The following is a 12,263-nucleotide window of genomic DNA, read 5'->3' on the forward strand; positions in this document are numbered from 1 at the left end:
CCCTACTGTAAACTGGACATGTCCGATCAGGATACAGAACAGTCCTAGCTTACTTGTGGCTCAAACATATGGTACAGATCAAAGAAAATTTGCAGCTGTCTGGCAAAACATTGTCTTGCTAGCACCTGTCGTACACTTTAAACTTTTCAGTAGATTTCCCAAGTGTGCATTCAGTTGCAGGATCACTATTTCTATGCCGATACTTTCTGGTCATGCTACATTCTAGCACTTCTCAGAAACAAATGGAGCTAGCACTTGCAATGCAAGTTCTCTGTATGTACAAATTAATTTCAACCTGCTTTGCCAAAGCCTGTGCAGTGCTGTTGGACTGACTAAATTAAGAGATTTCCCAAATGTATGCTTGTGATATTGTCTGAGTTCCATCCAGAAGGTAGTTGTATTATCTGGAATCTCCAGCCTATCTCTGAATTTCCATGTGCCACTGTGTTGAATATTATGCCAGGAATTGATTCTGGGAGGCCCTTCATAGTTTAGCCCAAAAGTGATAGTTTGATGTTGTCTGGCCACAACAGAAGAAAGAAAGAAAGCAATGATGTGGCTCAATTAGGTCTCAACTTTATTCACTTAAAATCTGGGAGTACCCAGCTAGAAATTGTACAGTGTGGGTCATCATTTCCTTAATAATTTCCACATCATCCCCAATGTGGAATGATTGGGAACCTCCTACTTTTCCTTCACATGAGGGATAAAGGGGGTTAGAAAAAGATGGGTGTCAGCTCTTTGGTGTGTGCTGTACCAGATGTAGGAGCCCAAAACACCTTCCTCAGCTCCCTTAAGAGTGCTTTCTTTCAATGTCTTTTCCAATCCATTGTACCTGCACTGGACATCTGACACAAGATTTATGTACTGAGTTGTGACATTATAACCTAGCTCCTCCACCCCATCCCACCAGGCTTGAAACCTGCTGTGGGGAAGGTGGAAACCCACTCTAGCCCATCCTACCTCAGCCTATGTGGTAGAGAGGGGAAAATTCCTTCCCAGCTCCAAAGGAAAAGAGGGCAATTAGCAAAATTCCCACAGCAGGTGGTGAAGCCTTGTTCTCTTGCAAATTTTATGGGTGGGTGCTGCAGCCTGATCCAGATAAAAAAGAGCTTCTCCAGGGCTGCATGGGGTATAAATACCACCTCCTCACACACTCTTCCAGTCAGAAGGAAGGGCAGTGCCACCCCTCCCGCACTTCCCTACTCTGTCTGCATACAGTTTTCCCCTCTATTACCTCTTCATTGAAAGGGGACTCCTTAAAGGGACAACAACCCCTTTTCTTCTGGCCAGCTGGATGAGGACTCATGGTATAGAGCTTCAGTGAGCACATTTTAATAGTTTTACTCATAGAAATATCAAATATCAGATGATACTTTTTGTAGAGATATATCAGCACTTTACTGGAGTTATTCAGATGATACCTTTGAAGGGGGGAGATAAAGTAGCATGAATTAACCAGCAATACCAAATTATTTATTACTTGTTCTCTTTCCACTTGCTGCTTTCAGCTTCTTCACTAAGGAATTAAATGAAATCACATCAGTGAGCCTAATAGGGTGCATAAGGTGGGAACAAAGATTGTCATTCTAGTTTGATTAGAACAGACTTTTCCATTTTTTTCTACTACTTCATGAAATAGTTTTTCTCAAATGATAAGCTATGAATAGTGACCTCACCATAATAACCAGCTTGCTCACATTGCCAGACTCGCATGATCAAAAGCCTGCAATGTGCATTGTTTAGTCATGTGCACTGTGTTAACAGAATCAATGACGTTAGAGATAAAAAAGACTTTTGTCATGTAGACCATCTCTGGGCCTGTTCAGGATTGTTCCCTACAGCATAGTTCCTGTACTTTGTCCAATTTAGCTTTAAAAATCTCTAACGATGAGACACCTACCATATTCAGGCTTGGTTCTCCACTCCAAATGGGAGGGAAGCATGTTGCTAGGCAATGGAGAATTAAGCCTATATATTCCAAGAACAGGGCCCAGTCAGTCTGGCCCTATAATTGTAGGTAGTGTTGTAATGTCCGTAATCTGTGCTTAGCTTGTCAAAATTTAAATCCAAGTTGCACGCAGTTCTGCTCTTGATAGTTTCTCTAGTGAGAGGCGAGTACTAGGTACACTTTATTCAAGGGAACTCCTGTGGAAAAAAGTCCTGTGTGAGCAAAGTTGCAAACTCTTTAATACTACTGCTGGGATAAAATACATGATTTACTATGTGAAATCTTAATCTTTTGAAGTTCCTCTAGAGAATAAGTTAAAGATAGTGGGACTAAATGTCTTCACTGACCAAAAAAAAAAAAGTATGTTTTTACCAAGGGATAACTAATGTGTGTTAGCTAAATATAGTGGAGACAAGGGACTTAAGTTTTACTGTGAAGTAACCTAGGTGAGGCTAACCTCAGGTGGGGATATAGTGCTGATCCCCTCATCTAGCTATCATGTGGTAGCTTTGTCGCCACTTAGAATTTTACAGTGTGATCACTCACATGTTAGGTACCTTACCAAGCTGTAAAAATGGCGTCAGTGAAGGCAAAGGCTTATACTGGATGTCTTTATAGAGAAAAATCTCCTATTTTCCATAGTTTTGCCTGAATAAGGAATTCAGGATCAAGTAGAGTGTACTTATTGCTCTCCTCTTACTGTAATTACCCTGGAAACAATCAGCTTCTGTTGGAGCACCCAGATCTGAATTACTTGAGAGAGACCTGAAATTTATGATGTAGCCATATGAGATTTTCTTTCTTTTTCATTATGCAGTTTTAAAGTGCTGAACAGAGATTTTTAACAGCTTGTGGCAGCTTCCTTTTGGCTCCAGAATGGTCCCCTAAAGGGACAGCTGGAATGTTTACCGCATTGTAATCTTGTATTCCTGTTATGTAATCACATTCTAACCCAATTATTTTTTTTACAGATTTTTTTTATTTTAGGTATTTCCTTGCTACGCTCCTGTGAATATAGCTGAAGTCTGACAAGTATTCTTGATCCAAGTGTGCCAGTGTAGGAATGACCTTGATATGTTTAACTGTGACTCCAAATATCATTAGAATCCTCACACCTCCATAGCAGAACATTGGCAGCTGTAAATGCTCCTAGAAGTTTTATCTGCTCCACTGTACTTCTTGTTGTAATGGTGTAATGATTCTTTGAAAGTCTGCACTCAGAGGTTGAGTAAGGTTTCCTGGGCCTTGGGCCAGAGCAAATGGGGAAGCCCCTTCCCACTCTTTCCACCTGTGGCCCCGCCCCATTCCACCCCTTCTACCGGTGGCCCCACCCACAGCCTCACCTCTTGCTACCCCTTCCTCGGGCCTGTCCCTGTTCCACCCAGGGTTCCCCCCATCCCACCCCCCACTGCAGCCCCGCAACCCTTTTACCTCCATTCTGCCTCCCTTTGTCCCCCTCCGTGGCCCCAAGACCGGAGAAGCGCCACAGCCCCAGGGAGCGAGAGCTCCTCCAGTCCCAGGGTCACAGTGGAGGTCCCGGTGCTGGGGCTTCCCTCGCCACCCCCCAGGCTTCTATGGGGGACCAGGGCTAGGACACTGAGAATTCTCCTGCTCCACCAGCTGCTTCTGCTGGAGAGCAGAGTCAATCGCAGGGGCTTCCCCTGCTGCCCTGTGGCTTCTGCTGGGGATTGGTGGAGGGCACTGGTGGGGGGGATTGCTCTGTACCACGGCTTCTGCTGGGGATGGGGTCAGTAGGCACTGGGAGGGATGACTTCCCCTGTCCCTAGGCTTCCTCCAGGGATGGGATCTGCATAGGGGGTTTCCCCCACCTGGGGGCTGCTGTGGAGCAGGGTTGGGGCACGGGGCCTTTCCTCGCCTTGCCTGTGGATTTTTTCAGGGCCCCCCCCCCCAGTTGGCTGGGGCCCAGAGGCATAGGCCCTATGTGCCCAGTGGCTAATCCACCACTGTCTACAACCAGTGGTTCTCAAACTTTAGTGTTGGTGACCCCTTTCACAGACCAAACCTATGAGTGCGACCCGCCCCATATTAATTAAAACCACTTTTTTTAAATATATTTAACACTATTATAAATGCTGGAGGCGAAGCAGAGTTTGGAGATAGAGGCTGACAGCTCGCGACCCCCCCATGTAATAACCTTGCGACCCCCTGAGGGGTCATGACCCCCAGTTTGAGAACCCCTGATCTACACTGAGTTGTAGGTGGTGGTGTTATCAATTCTTCCATTTTTTTTTTTTTTGCCACATTTGAATTTTAAATGTGTAAAAGCACTTGCAAGGCCTCAACACTTGTCTCCAGTTTAGCCTGTCATGCAAGTTACATAAATATGAGTTACTGTAGCACACAGCAGTGTGTCCTTCCTCTGCATTGGTGACCCATTTCATCACTAGAATAGATTACGAGAAAGAGTGCTCTACTTGTAACAAATTCTTGGTAGCTCATTTAGGGGTCAGTCTTAGGTGCTGAGCATTTCTGATCCCATGGAGGCTTGGCAAAATTTGGCCATTCATTCCTGCATACTATATTGTGAATTCCTTCATTCTTTAAATGAATGTCAGGGGTTTTTTTTAGAGAAGTTGTTTGTTCTTTTTGTCCGTATGAAGATGTTTTATGTGGTAGATTTATCTAATATTCTTGACACTGGTGAGGTTTCTTCCTGTACTCAGCCTTTCTGTTCTCCCAAGGACTATCCATCTGGGATAGTGGTTTTTTTCTGAGATTTTCCAATGTTTTTGTACACCACTGTTCATTCTTGTAATAATTAGCCCAGTCCACAACACAAGAAAAGAAAGTTGTATTAATTGATATGTGCTGTCTCCACCATCATTTGCTTTATCTTTTCAGGGCACAGTGGAATTCCCTGATAAATCTGCTAATAAGGCAGTTTTTCATCCACCCCTAATACCATTTACTACCTTTTGTTCAGGAACTGTAGACAGGTACATACTAGAAGGAGAGGAGGCAGGGTGTAACATTCTTAGGTATCTTGCTGTTTTTACAGCTTGGAGCTCTGCACTACAAAATAGTGATGTCACGTTGTTGTTGGGTCCCCCGTCTCCCCCAAAAGCAACCATATAATACGGTCAATCAGGACGACCTTTATTTGACATTAAGAGAGCAACAAAACAAGAAAGTACTAAAGCAAACCATCCATGAGACAGCACACAATCTGTGGTTGGCCTATAGTATGCTGTGTTTGAACACATAATGGCTGCCTTTGCTGTAAGGTAGGACTCTCTCCATTTAGAGGTACACTATATGGGACATAAATCATAACAGAGACAGGTTGCACACATCATATCTCATGCTCCTCCTTTTTGTTTTGAGCAGAAATGGGGGAAGGTGAATGAGATCATACTCAGGATAGCCAGAGGGTTCCTCCCACCATTGTGATCTTGCCGGTTGTGATTATGGGGACAACTCTGAGCAAGTGGTGAAATGGTCACTGTCTCTTTGAAGGTCCCTTCCACTGAGGATAGGGCTGTCAACACTTCTGAGGTATGCAGTCATCAGAGGAGAGCCCTCTCACTGCAAATTGAATGCAAAGATTGGCAGAGCTATTGCCCCACACGATCCTGTTGCAGGTGCTGTTGTTCCCTAGCCATTTTCACCATTCTAAATGACATTTTCAGCGCTTGTGTTTTAGGCATCCGTATTGATTTATAGATACACACTTCTTTCCTGAAACCAACCAGCTATGCTGAAATGCGCTTCCTGGCTAAATATAATACTATGGGTGAAGATCATGTACTGTAACTGCTTCTACCAGAACTTAAAAAAGGATTAGCTGGACCCCTCACAGGAAGAATGCTTATTTGGTTAATCTTCAGGGTTCTTTGATGGAATGGGTTTATTTTTCTGGCATTGTTTATTTTCCTTATGCAGTATAAATGCCATTACAATGTTTGGCAGCTCTCTTGCATAGCTTGGTTGAATTTCTGTTGCTAATGGTTCTGTGTGAAATGAATAAGCACATTACCGTTTGACAGGAACATTGAGGCGCAAGCATCTCTTGAATAGAAGGTTCCATGTGCAGTGTGAGGTTTCTCATTTTTCTTTTGGCCTGGGTGGCATTTCTCAATTCTGTTCATTCCATTATCAACCCCATGCTACCTTTAAATAGAATTAACATCATTAAAATAACCTTATGCCTAAATGCCAGGGAAATAACTGTTTTCTTTATATAACTTACGGCATAGCCCGCTCACTTAATGCATGCTATTTATTTAGTTACAAATGTAATGTTTAAAAAGCCTTTCCTACATGGCAACTGCTGCTACTGTGGGAAGGGTGCAGCTCCTAAAGTGTTAGACTGGAGTTTGTCAATCAAAAGGCCAGGTTGGCAATCAATTGAATTACATATTTGGCCTACATCTCACCATTGTTCATTGTCTAGAGAAGTGTAAAGTAATGTAACTAGGGGGTCTAAATAAGCATTCTAGGATTTGTTTGTTCTCTGGAGATAACACACCTGTATTTCTAGGCCAAATATCTAGATGAGTTGATGTATACCCTGGAAGACCTCTGTGTACTCCCAGGGGTACACAAACTCCTGGTTGAGAACCACTGCTTTAACACATCTCTACACCACAGGCTACCCAGAATGCATTACTACTGAAATTGCACAAAATAGCTTTCTTTTGCAGATTTGACCTACACTTTTACTGTCAAATAGAAAATACATACAAAGATGGTTACAGTCAAATTTAGATGAAATGTTTGTGGGAGCTAACTCTACATCCATTGCCTATGGGTAAAGCTCTAAAATTTATCTCTGCAGGCACGAAGAAGAATTGACAATTACTTTTGGTCATCTCACCTTTAACCTACACTTGGTGATCTTCATTCACATTTCAGTTTGCTTCTTTAGAAGCACTAGGTACTGTAATACATTATATTTGCTATAACCAGGAATTACAATTCTTTTGTTAGGAGGATGCATTTAGTTTTTTATTATTATTATTTAAAATTGCTTTATTTATTCTCTAAACTGAGGTCAGATTTTTTGTTTGTTAAATTTACCAAAATTCATCTGGTCCAATCCCTGCAAGGCACATTCTGGTAAAACACTGATTTAAGATGGGAGCTTTGTCAGAGTAAGGCCTGCAGATTCAAGCCCCAAACGGACTAGCCCAGATGGTTTGGTGCACTGAATTTCTGCTTGGCACAGAAGAGGGGTGCAGGGCTATCTGTTAAGCTCCCTGATTCTCTGGCTGGATATGTGCCTGCCCCAACAAAGTAACTGTCTAACACATGGTAACAGTTCCCAAGGGATCATTTACCTACCAGAGATTGCCTGGAGTGCAGTAGGCTCCAGCCATTCCCCCTTTTTGCCCCTTCTGCTGTAATTGAAGAGGTGTATGTGTGCTGTAAGAACTGGCTATGACAACTATATGCCCACTGAGAATTCCCTTATGTCAGAAAAATCCCCAGCTGGGAAATTGCAGGTGGTTTCCACTCCCATTATGTTCTCTGTGCAACACAAACAGGGCAGGCTAGGACAGAGAATGTGGCCTGCAGCTTTTGGCATCTAGAGTGATTGTTCTTTCAGTCATTGCTTTCACCTTCTGCACAATAATCTTTCCAGAAGTATTGTGAAACATGTCATTTCTACATCATGTGAATATGTCTCTATTTTATACTTTTACCCATTTTTATACGAGTCATAATACAGAAACTCTCATTTTGGGCATTTATCTCTGGCCACTCCCATGAAATGTAAGAAATAATTCTGTAGTCTAATGAGTATGTCTTCTCCTGGTAATACAACTGGATTCAACACTTTTGCCTGTTGCTTAGGGATGATATCTCCCTGTAGGCCATTACTCCTCCCAGCTCTCTCTTGCTTATTACACTTATGGCTAGATGGAGATCTTGTTTTGCCAATTTATCTTTTATCTGTGCTAGATTCCGCTATAGGAAATAACCAAAGAGAAGAGAATGGGAAGAGAAGGTATTAGAGTTCCATTTTACTTTCTCTCATTTTTGCTATATTTATTTATATTTAAATACTTTTAGTGCTATTGTAGGGTATGGAAATCAGAAAAAATCTTGCCTGACCCTGTGCTTGTAACTTATTAATATTAATGCTGGCTAATCAATTATTTTAAATTAGAAACTCTCTTCAGTTATCTTAACCACATACACAGCTACATTATCTTTGCATTGCCTTTCTAATACACATCTTTATGACCTTATTTTGTAATTTTCTTATCACATATAGTACCTTCAGGACAGTGAAGTGAGACCTATGATCCATTAAAGAATGGTGACAAAGGGATTCATGGAATCCAGCCAATATGAAATCAGAAAAAGGTTGAGTTTTAACCATTCATTTTGGGTAAAAAAAAATTTACAAATCACCTTACCATTTGTTATTAGATTTGGTTGGTTTTAAATAATTTTGTGGGATAATTTAAAATTGTTTTTTTCCTCTGCTGAATCCTTGGCCTAAGAATATGTAGCAATTATCTGCTAATAGTTTCAGTATTGTGGTTCTACTTTATCTATTTTTCAGGTCTCAGATTCCTTGTGGGGCTAGTATGGTTTTCTATAACATCCAGCGAATAAGAGTTTTGTGCCTGAGATACATCATAATCTTAATCTCGGGGACCATAAGATCCACAGAAAATAACTTCTCAGCTCAGAGGTTCCCCAGCATGCATTTTAGATGTGGCAGAAAGCTCAAGATCTCTAAAGTGCTGCAGGTCTGGTTTACAGAGAGCCATCATACCCCTAGGAACACCAGCAAACTTCTGACACTTGCTCTTCCTGCGATGAGAGGGAGACCCTGGCGCACATCTGTGTAGGGTGCATCAGGTTCCAGCTCCTCTTCTGACTCCTCCAGAACCTCTTACTGAGGTTCTGTCTGCACTTCTACCCGCATATCCTAATTCACACACACCCCATCAATGGCATCAAAGTTGCGAGATCACCTCATCAGCTTCATCCTGGTGTTGGCCAAGATGACCATCCATCATACCAGGAGGAAGAAGGTGGATGTGGGGATACTCTGCGACTGGGGGGAGAGGTGGCTATTTCCGGTCTTTCATTTGATCCCACCTCCTAAAGGAGTTTCTTTGGGCAGTGTCCACTAACTCCATAAACACCTTTTGAGCAGCAGTAGGTGCTGCCTGTTGGAGGTTCTCTGTTCAGTGTCCCCCTCTGATTTCCTGATTTTTAACCTTGAACCTTTGCTCCCATCCCTGTTTTTTTTTTTAATTTGTTGTCCCCAGTACTCTCTTGTGATCTGGGTAGAGCAGCTCTTCCCTCTAAGTGGAGTGGGGAGCTTAGATCCATCTGTCCCAGTAATTGCAAGTAGTACCAGCATGATCAGAACACAATGAGAATACTCACATGAGTGAAGTTAGTCCTCTGCATAAGTAATTGGAGGACTGGTGCCTTTTCCAGCAAAGGTGAGGTGGGGAGTGACACATAAGAAAGAAACAATTGAGTGGGAGAGAGGGTAAGTGTTTGATCTGGAGCAATAGGCCACCTTTCTCTATCCCTGGTTTTAGAGAGGATATCAATGCTGAAGGTGCTCCAGACATGGTTCTGAAAAGTTGTGGGATATATACCCTCTGTTCCTCTTTGCATGATGTCTTTAGAGGGAGTAAAGTAGTCACTTAGCAGAAAGACCGGGGTGGGGGCAGGGGTAGGGGAATCTCTCTGAAATGGCTTCATATTTTAAGACAAACACACAGCCATACCTCTCCAGCAACTGAAATCACACTGAGTAAGAACAGCAAGCAGTCCTAAGAAATACCAAACAAGGTAGGAGAAGTTTAATAGAAAAATCAGTACATGCTATTACCATATATTTGTGATGTGAATTTAGAAGTATATTTAGGAATCCTATAGGATTGTGACTACCAAAAGCAGAGAGAGAAATATAATGCTTGGTTTCTACAAATGCTTTTTGCAGTACTTTTTTTGTTATTGCTACCATGTATATTCAGGAGAAATCAAGAGGATTTTAAAGATTCATGTGCACTAAAGTTTATTGCCCACTGCAAATAGAATTTTCCCAGTATAGTATAAAGGACATTCTCAAAATCTATTTTGAGTGAGTGAAGCATAAAAATCCAGTATGTGATTTATGTGGTATTTGAATGTGATAAATCAGAAGTCTTAGTTTAAACAGTGTGCACTAGTGTCAGTCAAAGGGCTCTGTTTGTTAATTCAGTGGGAATAATTCATTAGCTAACACTTTTCATCTCCTATATTTCTCCTTTTGATTTTAAAAAATCACAACAACCATAAACAAAGCACAAGAAATTATAAAAACGTTATGAGTCATAGCATTCCATATTTTTTCCTTCCTTAACAAAACCAAAAGAGAGAGAAGTCATCATAGTACTGTCACTAGTCATAAATAGTATCTGAGAGATGGATATGTTTAAGAATGCCCAAATAACGGTGATGTGGTCATAATTCAAGTCTGAGCTCTTATTGCAAGCCTAGGGAAAATTATCATTTTGAATGATATACCAGTACATGACAACCTTCAGCTCCTAAGAGCCAATGGCAAGTTTGCATTAGACTGCTCATTCACATACTAAGAATGCTCAAATTACAGAGTAACATTCAGTGCCAACACACACACAATACGTAGAAAACATAACTGGTGGTTAGTAAAATAAATAAATAAATAAATAAAGTAAAAAAATTATACATGCCGCAGACGCGGGAACTTTCTTGGCTTTCATAACTTGACTTAGTTTGGAATTTAGTCACAAATGCCAACATCAGCAGCACTCTGTGGTAGCATACAGATGGGCCACATACTGAGGGTGAAATCCTAGCTCTTTTTAAGTCAATGGGAGCTTTGTCATTGATTTCAATAGAGAGGATTTCACTCAGGACACCAGGAGTGGATTATAGCCTGCACAGAATCTATTACTTTAAAATACATTCATTTAATCTGTCATTGCCAGGTTATTTTTTTTGCTCGACTAAATCACTAGCTGTGCTTTTAATACAATCCAAAGGAACTGAGTGACTTGTCCTAATTAGCAGTTTAGTTACCAGTATGGTAAGATCACTTGCCATTTCAACTAACATACCATTTTAATAAAACAGTCTGAGCTGTTTTGCCCTTTGTCTGTTTTGTAGGCAATGTTTCAACTGTGTGCAACATCAAAGAAAATCAAGGCATGAGATGCTGTCATGTAGTAATGCCCAGAAATTGAATCCTATAGTAATAAGTCTGTAAAACAAACTAATTTTGTAGCCGGTATTGTTAGTTAAATTTTGGGTCCTAATCCTGCAATTTGATGCATGTGGTCAGAACCTTGCCACTGTGTAGAGCCCCATTGTTAATATACCTCCCCACAGATGCAGAGGTCTGCTTGTTTGCATCACAGTCCAGGAACAGGGCCTTGGAATGTAAGCATGTGGTCCTACAAGAGGACACCCAAATGACAGCATCTGAATTCCTGACTGTACAATTACTATGTAAAGCATGTATTACCATATACTCTGCGTAGACAGAGAGAATAACACAGGCACTAGGGCCAGGCAGGCCCATCAAGAAGCTTTGAGATCAAGAGAAGGAAGGAGATGTGGGTGATAAAGAATTGGGTTTGAGGTTGACTGTCTTTGGGAGAGGAGAAATGGCATGTTTGAATATATATGGGAAGAAAAGAGAGTGATTCATAAGAGACCGGAAATGAATGGGTGTGTGTGTGTGTGTGTAAAAATGGAGACTAGCAGGTATAAGGAAATAGGTTCAGATTGACAATCAAATGGTTTGAAGTGGATAGAAGATTAGAGATCTCAGAGTAGGACACAGGGTTCAGAGAGCAAAATCTGAGGAGGTCAGGAGGAAAGATGGAGAGCAAGAGCTCCTGCCCATTTTCTTTTAAAAGAAGTTAACAAGATCCCAGCTGGGTGGGCAGGCTAGGAGAGGAAGGACTCAAGCAGGAGAGACTAGGTGGAAGAGGAAGATGGCTTAAACTGGATAATCAAAATGATGAAGAGGTGTTGAGAAAGGTAGGATTTCTCAGTCAGGAACAGAAGAAAGAGAGGACTGACTTCTAATGGAGGAAGCCAGCAGATCTTTTTGTCTATCTAAGACATGTAATATGTTTAACTTTAATACACAAGCACAGTACCGTACCATAGACACTGAAGTGCAGTCACCTTTATAGTGTAAGGAGATGGTCAATTGTCCCATAGCCCGCTGCACAGGGAAAAGAGACATTTTGGCAATTCCTTTATGAAAAGTACCAGGGAGTGTGAGTTAGACAGGACTAAGACTTAATTTCAGAGTTCACTATTTTTCATGTACTTG

This window comes from Mauremys reevesii, linkage group 11, assembly GCF_016161935.1.
Source record: "Mauremys reevesii isolate NIE-2019 linkage group 11, ASM1616193v1, whole genome shotgun sequence".
In the NCBI taxonomy this organism is placed as follows: Eukaryota; Metazoa; Chordata; order Testudines; family Geoemydidae; genus Mauremys; species Mauremys reevesii.